At 40.2% G+C, this 4,376-nt stretch overlaps 1 non-coding gene across 1 annotated transcript; it reads right to left on the reverse strand.

Moving 5' to 3' along the window:
* Window positions 1-1,971: 1,971 nt before the first annotated feature.
* LOC145625777 (small nucleolar RNA R71) lies at window positions 1,972-2,079 on the reverse strand. Its single transcript, XR_014110681.1, has one exon. It is a non-coding gene; the product is annotated as a small nucleolar RNA R71 (small nucleolar RNA).
* Between the last annotated feature and the right edge of the window lie 2,297 nt (window positions 2,080-4,376).

Below are 4,376 nucleotides of genomic sequence, written 5' to 3' on the forward strand. Positions count from 1 at the left end.
GTGCGGCTTCTGCGCGGGCGCGCGACTTGCTATGCGGGCGCCCAGGTTTTCTGTGCGGGCGCGCTTGATTTCCCCGTACCCTCAAAGTTGCGGCCGCGCACTATGCTGAGAGGGCGCACACTTCTACTGTGCGAGCGCGCATATGTCGTGTGCAGGCGCGCAGCGTTGGGTTTCTGATTTCCTTGCGCCTTGTTGCCCAAGTTTCTTTCTTTTGGGGGGAGGCACAAATATATAGACGGGACTCTTTGTAATAGAGAGGATTTAGTACTAATTCCATAGAATATTAGCCTAATCTAGAGAGAGAAATAGATTGTTATTCGAGCATCCTTTATTGTATTCAACTTTGCTCAAGTTTTAATCTTCAATCAATCAAGCAAGAATCCAAGTTTTCTTCTTTCATTAATCCTTTCTTTAGTAATCTTTTCTCCTTTACTTTAGTATTATCTATTTATTTTATTGTTGCTAATTCTTGTTAATCTTATTAGTTCATCTAGTTGTTAATGATTTCATTGATTTTAATCATGTTTTGTTTTGAGTTTTTTGAGTTTATTTCTAGTTTTGATATTATGTTTAATTTCCCTTCTCTAGGCTAAACTTTTAGCTAGGGGAAGGGGGTGGAATATATGAGATGATATTGGATGAATGATGATGGTTGGATTAAACTTATGCCATAAATTGATGAAAGACATGATTTTTAATAGCTTGAGATTATTGTTGCACTCCATTTGATGTTTTCTAGTTTAAATGCATGAAAGTGATTTGAACTAGATTAATATCATCTCTATTTTAATGATTGCATGAGAATTAGTTATTAAAGTGGAGTTTTTATGGATTGTGCTTCTTTATTCTCTTGATTTGATTGTAACTAAGAGGATGCATGAGAATGATCCTTGTTAGTGTAGACCTCTTTTATTTTATTTTCCTAGACTATTGCATGAGAATGAATTGTTTAGGTAGAATCTTGTATTCTTTGGCATGTGTTTCCTGATAATCACCATTATTCCCCTCTTTCTAATCATATTGGACACCCCCGTATCCCTAGCGTCATTTTACCTTGATTTTAATCATCATTTTTTTCTTGCTTATTTGTAGTTTTAGTGTTCTTACTCAACAAAACCAACAAAAACAATCCCCTTTTCGTTCTTGCATTAGTGATTATTGATGTTGAATTAGTGCGCTTCCCTAGTGGTTTGACCCTTTACTTGCCACTAACTAGTTTAGTGTAGGTTTAGGTATTATAAATGATTAATTTTATTAGGGTAGTAGCTTAACGACCTATCAAACCCTTGATCAAATTTTAGCGCCGTTGCCGGGGAGGCGGCTTGTTTAGCGTCAATTATTGCTTTTGTTAGATTCATTTTACCTTCTTTTTTTTTGTTTTTTTATCATCCTTGTCATTGCTAATTGTTCGCTTAGCTTTGGTGAATGCTTAGGTGGTCTCAAGGAGCACCCTCACATCAAATTGACCACGAAATCAACTAAACCTTGAGACAAGTCCGTAGGCTTTATCAAGACGAAGGGAGAGGTTTGGGTGATATAGTTGATAGTGAGAGTGATACTTACTCTTCAAGTTCACCAAGCAGGTCAATGACGGGACAAGAAAATGATGTTTTCTTTCGTGAGTTTGGAAATCCGGAGGATTATGAGCTCACGGGAGGGATTTTGCTACCCGTCATGGAAGCCAACTTCTCAATCCATCCACAATATACTAGAATGGTCCGATCGGAGCAATTTTCCGGAAGAGCAAGTAAGGACCCTATTGAAATTTTGGACCGATTCCTTGAATTGTGCGCAATGATGCAAACTAATGAAGTGAGTCAAGACTACATTCGTATGCACCTTTTCTAGCAATCTCTCACCGGACGAGCAAAGAAATGGCTAAAGCAAGTAAAGCCTAATAATACTCTCACAACATGGAAGGAGGTAGTAAAGGCATTCTTGAAGCGATTCATCTCCGAGGAGAAGACCGCCGAAATGAGAAGGAAAATCGCATCATTTGAGCAAGATGCCGATGAAAGTCTTGGTGAAGCATGGGAGAGATTCAAAGAGTTGGTACAAGCGTGTCCCCACCATGAGTACAATCTAGGATTGCTCATGCAGTTTTTCTACGATGGATTGGAGCCCATGTCAAGAGCCAATTTGGATGCGGGGGGGGGGGGGGGTCAATTAATCAAAATCCCTTAAAATCAAGTTAAAGCCACAATAGAAGAGGTAGAAAAGAATTACTCTTGTGAGGGCCGAAGAAGAAATGCTCCAAAGAAAGGTGGTATTTACGAATTGGAGAAAGTTGATCAATTACAACATCAAATTGATTAACTAACAAAAGGGCTTTCCAAGTTGAACACGAGTGTGAATGCAAGTTCAAGCGGTGGAGTAAGCTCCTCTCAAGTTAACTCTTTTTCTTGTCAAAATTGTGGAGGAACAAACCATGATACATCTTATTGTGGAGGTTTAAGCCCCGAGCATGTAGCGGCATACAACATAAGGCAAGAGGGATTTAGAGGAAGTGGCGGTGGAGTAGCTTGGAGACAACCACCACCCGGGTTTGTACCTCAACCTCAACAATGGAACCAATAAGATCAACCTTCCTAAAACTCCAACCCTCAATATAAAAATCCACCTCAATCTCAACCCCAAGACCCAAGAGGAAGCTATCCAAGGAACAACCAATACAACAATCAAACACAAGCACCTCAAAGAAATCATCAAGAACAAGCACCTCAAAGAAATCATCAAGAACAAGCACCTCAAGCGGAACTAACTCAAACTCAACTACTCCAAGCAATGCATGCGCAAATGCAATATTTTGGGCAACAAATGCAAGAGATAAGAGCTCACAAAAACATGGTTGATTCACAACTAGCTCAATTGGTTAAGAGAACTCCTTTCAATTCACCATCTACTCTACCCGGACAACCACAACCTAACCCATCTCACAACCCAAAACCCGATACATGCAAGGCTATCACATTGAGGTCGAGAACATCCTATGAAAGGCCAAATGAAGGGGATAGTGAGGAAAAGAAGGGAGGAGAGGAGAGTGTGAATGAAAACAAGGGAGGTGAGAAAGAAGAGGGTGATGAGATAGAAGGAGGTTCGGAGAAGAAGAAGCTTTACAATGAGAAGACAACTTCAATTCCTAGTGAGGCTAGGAATCTTGATGGACCGGTTCCTTTTCCCGGTCGGCTTGCGGATAGGAAGTTGAATGACAAGTTTGTAAAATTTCTTAGTGTCATATAGAATTTGCATATCAACCTCCCTTTTCTTGAAGTTGTGACACAAATTCCATCTTACTCCAAGTTCCTAAAAGATATTCTCACCAACAAGAGGAAGCTTAATGATGATCTTATCACCCTTCCACATCAAGTGAGTGCTCTTGTCCAACATAATATGCCTAAGAAGGAAAAAGACCCGGGAAGTTTCACTTTGCCGATGAAAATTAGGAACATGGAAGCTAGGGGCGCCTTTGTCGATCTTGGAGCAAGTGTTATTTTAATCCCTCTATCCATTTTTCAAAAACTCAATATAGAGAGGATCCCTACAAGGAAGACAATTCAATTGGTCGATCGGTCGGTGAAATTACCTTGTGGAGAGCTTGCGGATGTTCCAATTCAAGTGGGACACATCTACGTGCCTTGTGACTTTGTAGTGATGGATATGGAGGAAGATGTTAACACTCCTTTGATTTTGGGACGTGAAGCTCATAAAAATTTGGGGGCGGTCATCAAATGCATGAACAACACCATCACATGTGAGGTGGCCGATGAAAAGATTGTCTTTGAGTTTTCTAAGTTGCTCAAGACCACCATGGTTGAAAAATGCTATAGAGTTGATGTTGTGAATGAGGAGCTAGATTGCTTGGGGAGGGTCATGATGAGGCCTCAAGATCCAATGATAGAAGCTCTTACATGCAAATAAGAGTTCCACTCTCAAGAGAATAAAGAGTTTGTCATGGCAATGGAGGAATTCTCAAAGAAGGAGGTTGAACAACAAGTTGAGATCGAGCTTGAGTCCAAAGAGGAGAAATTGGAGGAGAGTTCTAAGCCTCCTCCCAAGTTAGAACTTAAGCCCCTTCCCCCTTCTTATTATTGTCAATGCTACCTTAGATGGTCTTAATTTGGAAAAACTTCTTATTGTTTCGAGAAAATATAAGGATGTGATAGGGTATAGCATTGATGAAATCAAAGGTATTAGCCCTTCTTTATGCATGCATCGTATTCATCTTGAATATGATCATTCCACCTCCATTGAACCTCAAAGAAGGTTGAACCCCAACCTTCAAGATGTTGGGAAGAAAGAAATTTTGAAACTACGTGAGGCGGGCATCATCTATGCTATCTCCGATAGCAAATGGGTTAGCCCGGTTCATGTAGTTC

The sequence above is a fragment of the Chenopodium album genome, chromosome 3, assembly GCF_948465745.1.
Source record: "Chenopodium album chromosome 3, dcCheAlbu1.1, whole genome shotgun sequence".
NCBI lineage: Eukaryota > Viridiplantae > Streptophyta > Magnoliopsida > Caryophyllales > Amaranthaceae > Chenopodium > Chenopodium album.